This window comes from Dermochelys coriacea, chromosome 3 (assembly GCF_009764565.3).
Source record: "Dermochelys coriacea isolate rDerCor1 chromosome 3, rDerCor1.pri.v4, whole genome shotgun sequence".
Lineage (NCBI taxonomy): Eukaryota > Metazoa > Chordata > Testudines > Dermochelyidae > Dermochelys > Dermochelys coriacea.
In genome coordinates, this window is record NC_050070.1 from 9,873,716 (window position 1) to 9,892,968 (window position 19,253).

At 45.0% G+C, this 19,253-nt stretch overlaps 1 protein-coding gene and 1 pseudogene across 1 annotated transcript in view; both read left to right on the forward strand.

Moving 5' to 3' along the window:
* Positions 1–317: 317 nt before the first annotated feature.
* Positions 318–17,857, forward strand: LOC119852613 (annotated as a pseudogene).
* Positions 4,178–19,253, forward strand: part of LOC119853480 (squalene synthase-like) — a 59,384-nt gene continuing 44,308 nt past the window's right edge. Inside the window, exon 1 of the mRNA XM_043510101.1 lies at positions 4,178–4,253. The gene's annotated coding sequence lies outside the window, so the exon portion shown is untranslated. The remainder of the gene's footprint in view (positions 4,254–19,253) is intronic.

Genomic DNA, 19,253 nt, shown 5'->3' on the forward strand with positions numbered 1-19,253 from the left:
GGGTGCAGGGCAGTGTTTGGCAGGGAGCACAATGGGGCAGTTGGGGTCAATGTGTGATGGGGCAGTGTCAGGCAGTGGGAGCGGGGCAGTGGGGCAGTTAGGATGTGTGTGGGGGGTCCCTGTCTGGTGGGGGCAGTGTCTGGCAGGGCAGGACGCGCTGCCTCTGGGGTGGGTTTTGCTCGGGCTGTTGGATGCCCCCTCCCCCACAGGACCGGACCCTGCACCCTCTCTGACTCCGAAATGAGCTGCAGCCCCTTTAAGCATCCGGTAGAAATTCTATGCCCATGTCACTTTTCCCCAGGTGTGCGCGGCTGCCCATGGAGCGGGTGGGGAAGTGGCTGCGCCACCCCCGGGAGATCTACAACCTGCGGCGGTTTAAGGTGGGCGGCAGTGCAGTGGTGATGCCCCCGCTGGATCAGGTGAGCAGAATGGACGGGGTGTGGGCTGAGGGTGCTGGCCACAGGGCATCTCGTCTGACCCGTGAAACCAGTGTCCAGCCTTGATACTGTCTTGTTAACAAGTACATGCCTACAGATGTTTGATGCTCCCATCTAGCCCTATGGTGGTGTGCCGAACGCTATCTCCCTGAAGTGGAGGCCTTAGTGGGACTACGTGAGGCTCTTGCTGCTTGAGGGCAACACTGTTGTTCCCAGACTAAAGTTTTATTGAATGTTTCCAGCTGAATGGAAAAGGTCTTGACACATGCTAGCTGGCCAAGGCAAGACCCTGACCTGGAGTCTGTGGCACAATATTTACTGTGAGGTCAGAGTGAAGGGCACTGGATCAAGGTAAGACAATGGGTGGAGGGACACAAAGTTAATCTTCAGTTAATTTCACATAGGCCCATGGTAACAGCTACTGAAGTCCAACCCTGCTCCTATTGAATTCTGTGCCAAAACTCCCACTGACTTCAGTGGGAACAGGTCACTTCTTTCTGGGGCAGGATCAGACTCAAGTCCTAGAGGTGAAAGACTCTGTCACCACTGTACTTATCCCATGAATCACCCGCAGTAAAGCTGGCTGTACAGGCTAAGACACCGATCCTGCAAGTCACCCTGACTGGATACAGAGGTTTGCCTGGGCACCATGAGTTGCCAGAGCAGTGGGACCTAAGGCCTGGCCGACACTACAAAGTTAGGGTGACGTAAGCCACCTTGCACTGACCCAGTTGGGCATATGTCTACACTTAAATTTGTCTCCCACCAGTGTAAGTGCCCCATTACAGTGACACAGTAGCACCATCTCGCCAAGTGGCACTGAGCCAAGGTCGATATACCAATGTTGACATAGCGTGAGTGTAGACATTGCATTACTTATGTCAATCCTAACAGTCCTCCAGCAGCTGTCCCACAATGCCAGACACTGACTGCTCTGGTCACAGTTGTGAACTCTACTGCCATCAGGTCACAGAGACCGGAAGGCCCCCCTCTCCTTTAAAAAGAAAAGGAGTACTTGTGGCACCTTAGAGACGAACAAATGTATTTGAGCATAAGCTTTCATGAGCTACAGCTCACTTCATCGGATGCATTCAGTTGAAAATACAGTGGGGAGATTTATATACACAGAGAACATGAAACAATGGGTGTTACCATACACACTGTAAGGAGAGTGATCACTTAAGATGAGCTATTACCAGCGGGGGGTTGGGGGGGAGGAAGAAAACCTTTTGTAGTGATAATCAAGGTGGGCCATTTCCAGCAGGTGACAAGAATGTCTGAGGAACAGTGGGGGGTGGGGGGTAAAGAACATGGGGAAATAGTTTTACTTTGTGTAATGACCCATCCACTCCCAGTCTCTATTCAAGCCTAAGTTAACTGTATCCAGTTTGCAAATTAATTCCAATTCAGCAGTCTCTCGTTGGAGTCTGTCTCCCACTGAGTCAATTTTTCTTATGGCTCTGCAAATCCCAGAGGATCATGACCCTTGTGCTTGTAATGCCAGTGACAAAAGTGCAGCACTGTGCAGGCTCTATGCTTCTGTCAGAGATGGCAGACCAGGAGAAGAGCAATGCGGGTTTGTGGGATTTTAAAAAAAGGGGGGGAAATTATGCAATAGAGATGACATTATGGAATGGAGACAGTGGCACACTGGGAAGTTGACCCCTTGCTCCCGTCACCCCTCGTTTCTGCTCCATCATGCATTGCCAACGCTTCCCAAAGGACAGTGGGCTGGAGGTGGAGAGTTGCACACTGATATACCTACCCATGGCGCACTGCATTGTGCAGCAACACAAGTGCTCCTGGTGAGTATCCGCAGCACCGACACAAGGAGCCAAGTACATGTAACTCCTGGGTGTGGGGTCTGTTCCCTCTAGTGATTAGGGGTATAGAACGGCTGCCGAATGAATCTGCTATGTCCCTAGGGCCATGTGGCTTTTAGCTCATGCAGTAGAGACCTATACATTTAGTTCCAGAGGTCCCAGGTTCAATCCCGCCTGCTGACAACCGGGGTTTTTTGGTGTTACATATGCACAACCACAAGCAATATACTAACTGCGGCAGCTATACGCCGATGTAACTTGTGTCAGTCAAAGTTTGCCGTGTAGCTGTGGCCTAAGACCCAGGTCCTGCAAGTTGATCTATGTGGGTGTGATCAGTGAGTGACAATGGGGCTCAGTGCGAGCAGATCTTGTCTGTTTTGCAGCCCAATGGGGCACACCAGTGTTGATCAGCTAGTAGGACTGAGGCATCACTTTGTGTTCCCAAGCTGGTGACTGCTAGCAGTCACTGTTCAGAAGGATAGTAAGTGCCATTTTAATCAACTATTTTCACATTGATACCACATTAGTGAGGCAAGTCATTCCACTTGGAGAAAACACTTTCAAAATATGTCCCCCCTCTCCCTCCAAACAATCTCTATTATAGTTAGGGTTGATCATCTCCCCTGGAGATTAATTATCCCGTTTCCAGCTGAGATGAGATGGGGAATGGTCTGTCTAAAAATATGGATGGACATAGGGAATTCAATATGGAAAGATCCCTCTTGATATGAAAGTTTTTGTATTATAAAATTCTCTTTTGGTTCAATAAAAGATACTAAACCAACACTTTCACCTTATATCATGCTCTTGTCTGAAAATGTTTTACCTATTTAGCGTTACAAGTGATATCAAAGAGTACTGTAACAGACAGAGATCAGAGGAAAACCCATTTATTCTGGGGGTTTCCTCCCTAGCTTTGTTCATTGCATATGACAGCATTTCATATCGAGTTACTGTAACCCGCACACCTCCAGGGTGCGGTGCTATGTCCCATCTAGTGGCACCAAGACCACTTAGAGAGAGAGATTATGAGTCTGCTGTACAGCCCTAGCTAGTAGCCAGTTGGCTTTTAGCTCGTGTGGTAGAGGCTCATGCACTAACCTCCAGAGATCCCAGGTTCAATCCTGCCCACTGACAACCGGGGTTTGTTGGTGTTACATTACTTTCAGCATTTCTCCTGCATTAACCAATCAGTTTGCCCCGTTTGCACTGTGCTTCCACTTCAGGTTAGGGGAGTGAAAAATACAGGGAAAAGAAGGAAAATGTGAATGTGAAACCATAAAGCAGCAGAACCCAGGCAAGTGTAGTACATGGAACTAATTTAAACTTAAAAAATCAACTAGATTTCAAGATGACTGTGTTCTTTTCTTCGTGATGCATGTTTATATTCCATAAAGCCTTGCAGTGCATTAGTGGACAGGCAAATAACTAGCCTATACATTTTGAATCAATATTTACCATCTAGCAGTACAGAGAAGGTGCTATGCATTGAACATACGTATTAAGGCTGTAAGATATCCTGGTAGGAGACACCGGGGGGGCCATTTCACATAGAGTTAAGTCATGGGTTGCTCCAGGGTGCTTGGAATTAATGGGAAGGGATTCTTCTTGGGGGCCCAGTATCAATGGTTGGGATTCAGTGTCTCTGTGGCACACAGGGTTAGCGGATGGGTGCTCTCTCCAGGCCCCCCGGAGCTTTGCTAGGAGGCACAGCAGACCAGCTGCTTTCCCTGTGGGAGGGTGGCCAAGGACGGTGGGGTATCCGGCAGGTGTTCCCCCTTGCCACTGGGCTGGCTTTGGAAGGGCAGCCGGCTTTTGCACCAAGGCTTCCCCTCTGGGGTCTGCCTGGCCTTGCCCACTTCCAGCAGCCTGTGTCCCCTCTGCTTTGCCCGCAGGACGTACTCAGCAACAGCCTCAAGATCTGCTACCGGTACCTGAACCAGACCAGCCGGAGCTTCGCCGCCGTCATCCAGGCCCTGGATGGGGAGCTGCGGTGAGTGCCCACAGTGGGGAGCTGGACATGAGGGAGTTCATAGACATAGGCTGTGCAGCAGGGGCCAGTCACTCCCTCACCTTAACCTCATAGGAAAGGATTAATTAAGCAAGTTCCATGCAGTGGGAGTGGCTGGGGACATTGGACATGGGAAGGTCACTAGTGCAGCTGTGCTGGCCAGGACAGGGTTAATGTAAATGTATCCATACCAGGGGAGCACCTAGCTTAGCTGGTCAGTAGAGGGTTAACAAGTAGAGGGTTATGCAAGCAGCAAGAGCCCACCAGAAGCACCTGGCTGAGTGGGCCAGGAGGGGGTTAATCAAGTGCCCTGGCCAGAAATAGGCATTTTCAGTGGGAGATAGGTACCTGACCTGCTTTGGAGCCTGGTGACATTTTCAAAAGTGCCTATCTGCATCATTAGGAGTCTAAATACCTTTGAAATCTGGCCCCACTGTCTTCATGTTGATAGAATTTTGAGATCTCGTCCTTTCACACAGGGGTTTTATTCATAGATTGGAAGAAGAAAACAGCTTTCCTGTTTTTTCAACTCTGGCTTGGTTTCTCCTCTTTGAATGATCTAGTCCAATGAAGAAAATATCCTCTCTGCACCTTCTAGCTAAACTGAAACCAAAAGTAACTAATACCTGGTCTACACTAAAAAGTTAGGTCGACCCAGCAACATCACTCAGGGTTGTCAAAAATCCCCCCCCCAGAGTGGTGTAGTTAAGCCGACCTAACCCCCAGTGTAGACCGCAGAAGAATTCTTCCTCAACCTAGCTATTGCCACTTGGGGAGGTGGATTACCTACCCTGACAGAAGAACCCCTCCTGTCAGCGTAGGTAGTGTCTACACTGAAGCAATACAGCAAATGCTGCTGTGGCATTTCAAATTTAGACAAGCCCTAAGGCAAAATCTTTTCTGCACAACAGAAACTGATAATACTTACTGAATACTATGATTCGCTCCATTGTAAAGACTGAAAATAATATAGACACTGACTTATCTATTCCTTTTCTAATGGTTCCCAACATTCTGTTAGCTTTTTTGACTGCCACTGCACATTGATCAGATGTTTTCAGAGAACTCCAAGATCTCTTTCTTGAGTGGTAACAGCTAATTAAGATACCATCATTTTGTAAAAAGAAAAGGAGTACTTGTGGCACCTTAGAGATTAACAAATTTATTAGAGCATAAGCTTTCGTGAGCTACAGCTCACTTCATCGGATGCATTTGGTGGAAAAAACAGAGGGGAGATTGATATGCACACACAGAGAACTTGAAACAATGGGTTTATCATACACACTGTAAGAAGAGTGATCACTTAAGATAAGCCATCACCAGCAGCAGGGGGGGGAAAGGAGGAAAACCTTTCATGGTGACAAGCAGGGTAGGCTATTTCCAGCAGTTAACAAGAATATCTGAGGAACAGTGGGGGGTGGGGTGGGGTGGGGGGGAGAAATAACATGGGGAAATAGTTTTACTTTGTGTAATGACTCATCCATTCCCAGTCTCTATTCAAGCCTAAGTTAATTGTATCCAGTTTGCAAATTAATTCCAATTCAGCAGTCTCTCGTTGGAGTCTGTTTTTGAAGTTTTTTGTTGAAGGATAGCCACTCTTAGGTCTGTAATCGAGTGACCAGAGAGATTGAAGTGTTCTCCAACTGGTTTTTGAATGTTATAATTCTTGACGTCTGATTTGTGTCCATTCATTCTTTTATGTAGAGACTGTCCAGTTTGACCAATGTACAATGCAGAGGGGCATTGCTGGCACATGATGGCAGAGATCACATTGGTAGATGCGCAGGTGAACGAGCCTCTGATAGTGTGGCTGATGTGATTGGGCCCTATGATGGTGTCCCCTGAATAGATATGTGGACAGAGTTGGCAATGGGCTTTGTTGCAAGGATAGGTTCCTGGATTAGTGGTTCTGTTGTGTGGTGTGTGGTTGCTGGTGAGTATTTGCTTCAGATTGGGGGGCTGTCTGTAAGCAAGGACTGGCCTGTCTCCCAAGATCTGTGAGAGTGATGGGTCGTCCTTCAGGTTAGGTTGTAGATCCTTGATGATGTGTTGGAGAGGTTTTAGTTGGGGGCTGAAGGTGATGGCTAGTGGCGTTCTGTTATTTTCTTTGTTGGGCCCGTCCTGTAGTAGGTGACTTCTGGATACTCTTCTGGCTCTGTCAATCTGTTTCTTTACTTCAGCAGGTGGGTATTGTAGTTGTAGGAATGCATGATAGAGATCTTGCAGGTGTTTGTCTCTGTCTGAGGGATTGGAGCAAATGCGGTTATATCGTAGAGCTTGGCTGTAGACAATGGATCATGTGGTATGATCTGGATGAAAGCTAGAGGCGTGTAGGTAGGAATAGCGGTCAGTAGGTTTCCGATATAGGGTGGTGTTTATGTGACCATCGCTTATTAGCACCGTAGTGTCCAGGAAGTGGATCTCTTGTGTGGACTGGTCCAGGCTGAGGTTGATGGTGGGATGGAAATTGTTGAAATCCTGGTGGAATTCCTCAAGGGCTTCTTTTCTATGGGTCCAGATGATGAAGATGTCATCAGTGTAGCGCAAGTAGAGTAGGAGCATTAGGAGATGAGAACTGAGGAAGTGTTGTTCTAAGTCAGCCATAAAAATGTTGGCATACTGTGGGCCATGCGGGTACCCATAGCAGTGCCGCTGACTTGAAGGTATACATTGTCCCCAAATGTGAAATAGTTATGTGTGAGGACAAAGTCACAAAGTTCAGCCACCAGGTTAGCCGTGACATTATCGGGGATACTGTTCCTGACGGCTTGTAGCCCATCTTTGTGTGGAATGTTGGTGTAGAGGGCTTCTACATCCATAGTGGCTAGGATGGTGTTTTTAGGAAGATCACCAATGGACTGTAGTTTCCTCAGGAAGTCAGTAGTGTCTCGAAGGTAACTGGGAGTGCTGGTAACATAGGGCCTGAGGAGGGAGTCTACATAGCCAGACAATCCTGCTGTCAGGGTGCCAATGCCTGAGATGATGGGGCGTCCAGGATTTCCAGGTTTATGGATCTTGGGTAGCAGATAGAATACCCCAGGTCGGGGTTCTAGAGGTGTGTCTGTGCGGATTTGTTCTTGTGCTTTTTCAGGGAGTTTCTTGAGCAAATGCTGTAGTTTCTTTTGGTAACTCTCAGTGGGATCAGAGGGTAATGGCTTGTAGCAAGTGGTGTTGGAGAGCTGCCTAGTAGCCTCTTGTTCATACTCCGACCTATTCATGATGATGACAGCACCTCCTTTGTCAGCCTTTTTGATTATGATGTCAGAGTTGTTTCTGAGGCTGTGGATGGCATTGTGTTCTGCATGGCTGAGGTTATGGGGCAAGCGATGCTGCTTTTCCACAATTTCAGCTCGTGCACGTCGGCGGAAGCACTCTATGTAGAAGTCCAGGCTGCTGTTTCGACCTTCAGGAGGAGTCCACCCAGAATCCTTCTTTTTGTAGTGTTGGTAGGAAGGTCTCGGTGGGTTAATGTGTTGGTCAGAGGTGTGTTGGAAATATTCCTTGAGTCGGAGACGTCGAAAATAGGATTCCAGGTCACCACAGAACTGTATCATGTTCGTGGGGGTGGAGAGGCAAAAGGAGAGGCCCCGAGATAGGACAGATTCTTCTGCTGGGCTAAGAGTATAGTTGGATAGATTAACAATATTGCTGGGTGGGTTACGGGAACCACTGTTGTGGCCCCTTGTGGCATGTAGTAGTTTAGATAGTTTAGTGTCCTTTTTCTTTTGTAGAGAAGCAAAGTGTGTGTTGTAAATGGCTTGTCTAGTTTTTGTAAAGTCCAGCCACGAGGAAGTTTGTGTGGAAGGTTGGTTCTTTATGAGAGTATCCAGTTTTGAGAGCTCATTCTTAATCTTTCCCTGTTTGCTGTAGAAGATGTTGATCAGGTGGTTCCGCAGTTTCTTTGAGAGTGTGTGGCACAAGCTGTCAGCATAGTCTGTGTGGTATGTAGATTGTAATGGATTTTTTACCTTCAGTCCTTTCGGTATGATGTCCATCTGTTTGCATTTGGAGAGGAAGATGATGTCTGTCTGTATCTGTACGAGTTTTTTCATGAAGTTGACAGATTTCCACTCAATAGGGCTAAATTCAGTGCTTTGCATAATGACAGGTTTCAGAGTAGCAGCCGTGTTAGTCTGTATTTGCAAAAAGAAAAGGAGTACTTGTGGCACCTTAGAGACTAACAAATTTATTAGTGCATAAGCTTTCGTGAGCTACAGGTCACTTCATCGGATGCATTTGGTGGAAAAAACAGAGGGGAGACAATCTCTCTGGTCACTCGATTACAGACCTGAGGGTGGCTATCCTTCAACAAAAAACCTTCAAAAACAGACTCCGACGAGAGACTGCTGAATTGGAATTAATTTGCAAACTGGATACAATTAATTTAGGCTTGAATAGAGACTGGGAATGGATGAGTCATTACACAAAGTAAAACTATTTCCCCATGTTATTTCTCCCCCCCACCCCACCCCACCCCCCACTGTTCCTCAGATTTTCTTGTTAACTGCTGGAAATAGCCTACCTTGCTTGTCACCATGAAAGGTTTTCCTCCTCCCCCCACCCCCACCCCCCCGCTGCTGGTGATGGCTTATCTTAAGTGATCACTCTCCTTACAGTGTGTATGATAAACCCACTGTTTCATGTTCTCTGTGTGTGTATATCAATCTCCCCTCTGTTTTTTCCACCAAATGCATCCGATGAAGTGAGCTGTAGCTCACGAAAGCTTATGCTCTAATAAATTTGTCAGTCTCTAAGGTGCCACAAGTACTCCTTTTCTTTTTGCGAATACAGACTAACATGGCTGCTACTCTGAAACCTGTCATCATTTTCTATGTAGAGTTGGGATTATGTTTTCCAGTATGCATTACCTTGCATTAATCAATACTTAATTTCATCTGCCATTTTGTTACTCACTCACCCAGTTTTGTGAGATCCCTTTGTAATTCTTCTCAGCAATTTTGTATCATCTGCAAACTCTACCCTCACTGTTTATCCCCTTTTTCTCAGATCACTTATGAATATTTTGAACAGCACTGGTCCCAGTACAGATCCCTGGAGGACACTGCTATTTATCTCTCTCCATTCTGAAAATTGACCATGTATCCTACCCTTTGTTTTCTATCTTTTCACCAGTTACTGATCCATGAGAGGACCTTCCCTCTTATCCCATAACTGATTACTTTGCTTTAGAGCCTTTTGGTGAGGGACCTTGTCAAAGGATTTCTGAAAGTCTAAGAACACTATATCCAATGGATGACCCTTGTCCACGTTTGTTGATGCCTGTCAAAGAATTCTAGTAAATTGGTGAGACACGATTTTCCTTTTACAAAAGCCATGTTGACTCTTCCCCAACAAATCGCATTCATCTATGTGTCTGATAATTCCATTCTTTACTATAGTTTCAACCAATTTGCCTGGTACTGAAGGTAGGCTTACCAGCTAGTAACTGCCAGGATCACCTCTGGAGCCCTTTAAATAAAATTGGTGTCACATTAGCTGTCCGCCAGTCATCTGGTACAGAACCTGATTTAATTGACAGGTTATGTACCACAGTTAGTAGTTCTGCAATTTCATATTTGAGTTCCTTCAGAACTCTTGAGTGAATACCATCTGCTCCTGGTGGCTTGTTACTGTTTAACTGATCAATTTGTTCCAAAACTTCCTCTACTGATACCTCAGTCTGGGACTGTTCCTCACATCTGTCACCTAAAAAGAATGGCTCAAGGTGTGGGAATCTCCCTCATTTCCTCTGCAGTGAAGATCGATGCAAAGAATTAATTTAGCTTCTCTGCAATGGCCTGGTATTCCTTGAGTGCACCTTTAGCACATTGATAGTCCAGTGTTCCACTGATTGTTTGGCAGGTTTCCTGCTTGTCATGTACTTAATTTTGTTTTCTATTAGTTTCTGAATGTTTTGTTAGTTGCTCTTCAAATTCTTTTTTGGCTTGCCTAATTATACGTTGACACTTGACATGCCAGAATTTATGCTCCTTTCTATTTTCTTCAGTCGGATTTGATCTCAGATTTTTAAAGAATGCCTTATTGATTCAAACCTTCTTTTTTATTCTGTTTAGCTCTGGTGGGACTTTTTTGATCCTTGTACTATTTTTTTAAAATTTGGGGTATATATTTAATTTGAGCCTCTATTATGATGTTTTTAAATGTTTCCATGCAGCTTGCAGGCATTTCACTTGTGACTGTTCCTTTTAATTTCTGTTTAACTAGCCTCCTCATTTTTGTGCAGCTCCCCTTTTTGAAGTAAAATGCTAATGTGTTGGGCTTCTTTGGTATTTTCCCTCTCACAAGGATGTTAACTTTAATTATATTATGGTCACTATTACTGAGCGGTTCAGCTATATTCACTTCTTGGACCTGATCCTGTGCTCCACTTAGGACTAAATTAAGAATTGCCTGTCCCCTTGTGGGTTCCAGGACTAGCTGCACCAAGAAGCAGTCATTAAAAATGTCTAGAAATTTTATCTCTGCATCCTGTCCTGAGGTGACATGTACCCAATCAAAATGGGGATAGTTGAAATCCCCCATTATTGCTGGGATGTCTGTTTAATCCACCATTAATACTGAGTTTTCTATTTTTATAGCCTTTCTGATCTTTCTGAGCATCTCACAGTCACCATAACCAGTCTAGTCAGGTGGTCTGCCGAATATTCCTAATAAACTCTTATTATTCAAGCATAGAGTTTCTATCCATAGAGATTCTATGGTACAGTTTGATTCTTTAAAGATTTTTACTATATTTTGTTTCCTTTCACACATAGTGCCAATCCCCCACCAGCACAACCTACGCTGTCATTCCTATATATTTTGTACCCTGGTATTACTGTGTGCCATTTTTTTCATAGTTCCACCAAGTTTCTGTGATTCTTATTATATCAATATCCTCATTTAATATCAGGCAGTCAAGTTCACCCATCTTAGTATTCAGACTTCTAGCATTTGTATTCGAGCACTTTTAAAATTTGTCCCTTTTTAGTTGTTGGCCTTCGTATGAGGTAATTGAACGGGACTCTTTTTCATTTGACTCTTTTTCTTCAGCTTCTACGTGTACTTTATTAACTTGTATCCTCTCCTATTTACTAGGTGTAATGGTGTGGCAGTCACCTCTCATGAGTGCCTCCTTCTGGTCTGGTGTGTCTGGAGTCTTTAAACAGTCCAGGCCCTGGATTCAGGCAGTAGCCTCAGGGCTTCCTACCTGGAGACAATGGTTTTGCCCTTTCTCCAGCTGGGCCACTAAGTAGTTCAGAGCCCCTTCTGGGGGGTTCTCGCTGTCCAATTGTAGGCCCGCCCACTACTCCCTGTCCCAACCCAGGAACCCTAAGAATAGCAGCCACATGCTGCCATGTCCCTTTAGCAAAACTGCCTTCAATTCCCTGGGCCACTTTCCCTTGGCCCCAGCCTTCACCAAAGCTTCATCCTTACCTGATGGGGTCTAAATTAGCTGTTACCACTCAAGAAAGAGATCTCGGAGTCATTGTGGATAGTTCCCTGAAAATATCCACTCACTGTGCCACGGCAGTCAAAAAAGCGAACAGAATGTTGGAAATCATTAAGAAAGGGATAAATAATAACACAGAAAATATCCTATTACCTCTATATAAATCCATGGTATGCCCACATCTTGAATACTGCACGCAGATGTGGTCGCCCCTTCTCAAAAAAGATATATTGGAATTGGAAAAGGTTCAGAGAAGGGCAACAAAAATGATTAGGGGTATAGAACAGCTGCCGTATGAGGAGAGATTAATAAGACTAGGACTTTTCGGCTTGGAAAAGAGACGACAAAGGGGGAATATAATAGAGGTCTATAAAATCATGACTGGTGTGGAGAAAGTAAATAAGGAAGTGTTATTTACTCCTTCTCATGCCACAAGAACTAGGGGCTACCAAATGAAATTAATAGGCAGCAGGTTTAAAACAAACAAAAGGAAGTATTTTTTCACACAATGCACATGCACCTCCTTGCCAGATGATGTTGTGAAGGCCAAGACTATAAAAGGGTTCAAAAAAGAAGTAGATAAATTTGTGGAGGATAGGTCCATCAGTGGCTATTAGCCACAATGGGCAGGGACAGAGTTCCTAGCCACTGTTTGCCAAAAGCTGGGAATGGGAGACAGGGGATGGATCACTTGATCATTACCTGTTCTGTTCATTCCCTCTGGGCACCTGGCACTGGCCACTGTCAGAAGACAGGATACTGGGCTAGATGGACCTTTGGTCTGACTCAGTATGGCCATTCTTATGTTCTTATGACAGAATATAGCTGGACTTCAGCAAGGCTTTTGACACAGTCCCACAAAACATTCTGATAAATAAGATGGAGAAATGTGGGCTTGGCAGAACTACCATTAAATTGATACATAATTGGTTAAACAAACACAAACAAAGAATAACTATTAATGGCAAGATGTTGGATTGGAGGGAGGTCCCAAGTGGGGTTCCACAGGGATCTGTTCTGGAACTGATGTTGTTGAACATCTTTATTAATTACCTGGATGTAGGAATAGAGAGCGTACTGACCAAATTTGCAGATGACACAAAACTGGGTCAGGGGGTTGCCAACGCTTTGGAGGATAGAACTACAATTCAGTGGGATCTTGATAAATTGGAGAACTGGGCTATAGACAACAAAATGAAATTCAACAAAGACAAATGCAAGGTGCTACACTTACAGAAGAAAAACCAAATGCACAAATACACAAGATGGATAACTGGCATAGCAGCAGCACTGCTGAGAAGGATCTGGGAGTTGTGGTGGATCACAGCGTCAACATGAGTCAGCAATGCGATGCTGTTGCAAAAAAAGCAAATACATTTTAGGTTGCATTAACAGAGAAATAGGCAAGTTACAGGAGGTGATAGTACCACTCTACTCGGCGCTGGTTAGACCTCAGCTGGAGTACAGTGTCCAGTTTTGGTCACCGCTGTATAGAAAGGATGTAGGGAAACTGGAAAGGATCCAGAGGTGAGGGACAAAGATGATCAGAAGGATGGAATGCAAGCCATACGAGCAAAGGCTGAAGGAACTGGGTATGTTTAGTTTGGAAAAGATGAGATTAAGGGGGATATGATAGCAGTCTTCAAATACTTGAAAGGCTGCCATAAAAAAGATGGAGAAAAGTTGTTCTCTCCTGCCACAGAGGGCAGGACCATAGGCAATGGGGTCAAATTACAACATAGCAGATTTAGATTAAATCTCAGGAAAAACTTGCTAACTATAAGAACAGTAGGACAATGGAACAGACTGCCTAGGGAGGTTGTGGAAGCTCCTTCATGGGAGGTTTTCAAAAAAAGGCTGAATAGCCATCTGTCTTGGATGGTTTAGACACAACAAACCCTGCATCGTGGCAGGGGGTTAGACTAACTCTTTGATCCTATGGTTCTACCTCTCTGCCTCCCTTAGCTCCTCCAGTTCAGCCACTCTGGTGTCCAGAGCCCATACTCGGTCTCTGAGGGCCTTGAGCTTCTTTTACTGAATGCACACATATGTCACCTGACCACAAGGCAGGTAATCATACATGCGGCATTGGGTGCAATAAATTGGATAGCCCCCACTTTGTTGCTGGACTGTTTAATTTGAGAATATCTGTTACAAAAGCCATCTGATAATTTTTAACTTCTTTTCTGAGTAATAGGGAATCTAAAGTAATAGGGAATCCTTTTCTCCCTCCGTAGTCATGCTGTGTGCATATTGTATCTGGTTCTCCGAGCTCTGGACACTGTAGAAGACGATATGGCCATCAGTTTAGAAACCAAGGTCCCAATGTTGCATGACTTCCCCTCCTATCTGTATCAGCCGGACTGAAGATACATGGAGAGCAAGGAGAAGTATAAGCAAGTGCTTGAGGACTTTCCAATGGTGAGCCATTAGTTTCCATGTTTCAAAATATAATATAACCCATATGTTGATGAGTACAGGTATCCGCTTCAAACATCTTTGCAACTTGGTACATAGGAATTGCCAGATGACTGAAAGACATGGTTATTGGCAATGCCTGCTGGAGTGTCACCGGGTTTGCTGTTGGAATATATACGAATAAGAGATGTCAAAAACAAATTTGTCACTCTAAACTGCACTAGAATTTCAGTCACTTCCCAGCTTTGACACTGAGGACTATGTTTTAGAGGCCCAAAATCATATCCATTCACATACCTATGGTCATGTACATTTCACTGCAGTTGTGTGTAATTGTGGTGATTTAGGGGGTATACACACTTGCACATGTGACTGCATTCAAAATTGGGGGGAAAATACATGCTGATAAACTTTGCATGTGTGCAAGTGAGGGTCACCCTCTGAAAACTTGGCTCTAAAAATTATGTGTTCCCTTGGGTGTTGAAAAAGCAGGTGAGCTTCAGACTGTGAAATGACAGACTTGTTAATTCTTGCTGTCCATGTCAATAGACCTCAGGTGTGACATGCTCTGTCCCCTGGAGGGAAGGGGAATAATAGCAACTCGCTCTGTGACCTCCTGATGCCCAGTTTATGGAGAGTGGAGGCTTTGGAGAATCTGTTACTTACTTACAAGAGTCTTGAGGAACTTGTTCTACTTAGTTTATCAAAGAGAAGGTTAAGACTCTAGTGGAGAGCTCTTTAATCTAGCAGACAAAGGCATAACAAGATCCAGTGACTGAAAGGTACAGCTAGACACATTCAGACTGGAAATAAGGTGCGCCTTTGAAACAGTGAGGGGCATTACCCATCGGAGCAAGGTAACCAGGGATGTGGTGGATTCTCTGTCACCAGAAGTCTTTAAATTGAGACTGGATGTCTCTCTTAAAGGTATGGTCTAGTTCAACCAGGAGTTACTGAGCTCAATGATGGAATTGCTGTGTGAAAATTTCTGGCCTGTGTTATGCAGCAGGTTGGACCAGATGCTCCTAGTGGTCCTTTCTAGCCATACGTCTATGAAATATTAAAAGAAAACTACAATCATAGAGAAAGACACGATACCAAGGATAGACCTGAAGAATAGCGCTATAAGGAGGTTCTTTCAGCTGTCAGAAGAGGAGGTTTATGTGAAGTGATAGAGAGAAAGGCTGATGCAAGGTGAATGGAGGATTCGGGGAGTGGAGAAAAGAAAGAGATGAGGTTTGGAAGATAAAGACCCAGTCCATGGATTGCTTTAAGAACAAGGAGGGAAGCTATGAACTAGGCTCTGGAATACATGGAGAGCTGTGGGAGCAGTTTGAGGCTAAGAGTGATGTGAGCATGCTGCTTTACCTGAGAGAAAGGCATCCAGTGGCAATCCACACATACTGACATCTGGGGAGATGGGCCTTGGGGAGGATATAGAGAGCCGAGCTTCAAAATGGAAATCTTTTCTTTTCACTGTTCCCATCAGTTTACCTGCTGTTCACTTGCTGGGACTCTTCCCACAGAGTTTATTGTTGTAAGTCAAGCATTCACAAACTCCCAAGTGCTGCTGCCCAAGGTTATTCTGTCTTCATGAAGATACAAATTGCATCTGAGCTGTGGCCAAAGATTGGAGGAATTTTTGTTTAAGAACTTGCTGAATCTGTGTTTACTGCTGAGTGGCTTGAATCTGCTTCCATTGAAGCCAGTGGGGAATTTTGCCAATCCCTTCAGTGGGGAGCAGGATAAAACCCCATTAAGCTGTAATCTATCATTCTCTTAGCCTGTTAATGAATGCCAAATTCTGCTTCACTTTCAGCACTATGTATATTTCCTTGTGGTTTCTGCTGTAGATCTCCTTGGCGTTCAGGAACCTGGCAAAGGTGTATCGAGATATGGTTGCAGATATTTGTCACAAGATGGGAGCTGGTATGGCAGAGTTCTTGCAAAAGAAGGTTGATTCCCTGCAAGAGTGGGATAAGGTAAATAAATCTGTAAGTGAGCATGGAGAGAGCATGCTAAGAGCAACACCCACAGTCCCTGCTGGAGGCCTGGCATTCTGCACTTGCCGCAGCCATCAGCATGATCGTTACAGTTTCTTCTCCCCTGGGATTGGTGTTGCTCACCCAGTCGTAGACCGGTACGCAAAATGAGCAAAGGACAAAGTGTTAACTCAGAGTCTTGCTACTTGGGCAACCTCCTTCGATCTGAACGTAAAGAGTTATCTTAGCGATGAGATCTCTGTGTAAATTTCACCAGGCATCAAATAGCTACTATATGTTGTTACTGACCCTTGTGGATGACAGTGTTTGTAAATGTCCACAAAAGAGCCTTGAAGGGATGGTGTCTCAAGCCTCTGTTTGCCAGAAGCTGGGAATGGGCAACAGGGGATGGATCACTTGATGATTACCTGTTCTGTTCATTCCCTCTGGGGCACCTGGCATTGGCCACTGTTGGAAGACAGGATACTGGGCTAAATGGACCTTTGGTCTGACCCAGTAGGGCCATTCTTATGTTTTATGATGCTGTTTTGGAGCTCTTTGAGTAGAATCAACCATTGAAGCAGATGCTCTCATATGGGTCTTTCATCTGGAAAGTGGAAGCCCTGAGCTGCTAACAGCTGTGGATGATACATTTCCTATTTTTCCTGAGTGGAGCAGTGCTCTGGTGATAGAATCTATGTTGCAAAAGCATATTCCTGGGGTAGGGATGTTGGCTGTCAAGCACGGGCAGGAAGAGACATGCTTAGGAATGCTCAGCCCATGTAACTCTGAATTCAGAGACAAAATCAAAATTCAGACACTGACATAGTCATCAAAACAAGGAAAGGCACACACGGCACATGCAGTAACCTACAGGTGTCATTTTGATGTAGCCATTTGGACTAGGGAATATAGATTGATAAACATTTTTTCCCCTCTCCAAACCTTGCAGTATTGTCACTACGTTGTTGGGTTGGTGGGCATTGGCCTTTCCCGTCTGTTTTCTGTACTGGAGCTAGAAGACCCTATCATAGGACAGGACACAGAGCTTGCAAATTCCATGAGTGTCTTCACTGAGAAAACCATCATCATCCGTGATTATCTGGAGGACAGTTGTCAGGAAGAGAATGTAGTTTTAAACAATAGACTCCTGCACACGGCTGAAGGTGCCCTACTGCAGAAACAGCAAGTCCAACCAAATTCCAGCAGCATTAAAAACCAATAAGCCTCGTTCAGGCTACTGGCTCAAACGCCATTACAAATTGACTCTTAAGGAGTACAGGCTAAAACAGAGTTCAGCTGTGAGCACAGTTCTCTGACAAAACAGTCCCAGAGAAATGGGGCTAGAATCTTGCTAAGTTGGTGCCATTCTGATCTCAATGCAGCTTTCAAACTGGGCAGTTTCCCATTCCTGGGGAGTACTGTCCTATTTGAATATTCATGGCATCACTGTGATGATACAGCTCCTGTGTGGGAGGTCCCGTTTTATATTTGAGGGCTACTAGATGGTGTGTTGTTCTCATGGTTATTTCCTAATCTTGCATGGGCTTTTTTTCTCTCTTCAGATCTATCAGAAGATCCCAAGTGCAGCCCCATCTTCTAACAAGACCCAGCAGATCATCATCTCTAACCAGACAATATGTTTGTCCAATGACACGGTGGTATCCCATAACCATTACTCCCACATCTACCTCTCGTGCACCGTGCTTCTGGCAGTGCTGAGCTGGCAGTAACTGAGTGCGAAGTCAGAGGTGTTGAAGGAGGATGTACAGGCCAATGAGGACTGAGGGTTGGTTGGGAGAGTGAAGGCAGTGGTTGGGTAATGTTGGGAAGGGGTTCATGTCTCTTTCCTATTGGGTTTGCTGCCCTGTGGGATTCCAGACTAGCATGAGCCCTTGAAGCTGTGAATGGAAAGGTGCTGGTTGACCTGCAGCTATTGGGTGTATTGCAGCCACTAGCTCATAGCTGGCAGAGGGAGTCAGATGTTTTTGTTGTTCGGATGAACAGGTTACAAATGTGACAGTCGGAGTCTCTTTGTGGGAAACGATGTTTTACCTGAATTCTGACTGTGCTATTTTTAAATAGAAATCCAGGTTGCCTCCTTTGATTTTTACACCCTTTTCCAATGCAAGGCTATGTGACATCAGCATTTGTGGTTTTCCTCTCTCCTCTTCCTGTGCTTCGTATTCTTACCCCACTGTGTTCAATGCTCAGCAATTGTAGCGGTTCCAACTTGCATCACTGGGCTTGGAAGCTAACCTTTCCTAAGACTGAGGCACTCTTCAGTATGCGGGGGGAGGGCGAAAATCTGTTTTCTGACCCCTTGTCTAAAAAGGCAGTGGCCTTCCACGACAGTGATGAGTGGGTATGTGCTTTGCATCCCATCCTTGTACTACAGATTGCAGGGAGAGAGATTAGGTTGTGCCGCAGAGCTGTCTGGATGCAGGAAAGCTGAGCTTTTTATGCCATGTGGCCATAACACCTCATCTGCCACTTTTAAAGCCCCCCCCATCACCACCAAAATAAAGGATCCCCAGCAAGAAAATTTAATGCCTTGGGGAAATTTATTCCCCACTTGACTTACCCATAACTGCTCACCAGGGTCACTTAAGCTTCTTCCCTGGCTTTAAGAGAAGGAGCACTGCAAGTGAACATAACCACCCAAACTATCCACCTTCAGATCCACATTGCACCTGAAACACAGGAGTTATGGGCACAGATATCTGATCTCAATTTACATCAGACCAGAATGACCTGAAGAAAGCAATACCCATCAGTGTCAAACTACTAGAGATCTGCGCTTTTAAACCTACAAACTTCATGATTAAGCACAGGGGCAAGTGCCTATTGACCAGAACACAGTGGCTTCCTAGAAACAATTAACAAAATGTGGGGATTTCTGGCCCTGCCTGGCTTCTTTCCTTTGATATTCCACTACTCTGTTTTCCCTCCTCCTGTATCCTTTCCTCCTTGCTTTTCCCTCATTTCACTTTTAACTCTTACTGCTAAATATGAGTTAACAAAGTAACACTGTTGCAAAAAAAGCAAACATCATTCTGGGATGTAGTAGCAGGAGTGTTGTCAGCAAGATACGAGAAGTAATTTTTCCTCTCTACTCTGTGCTGGCTG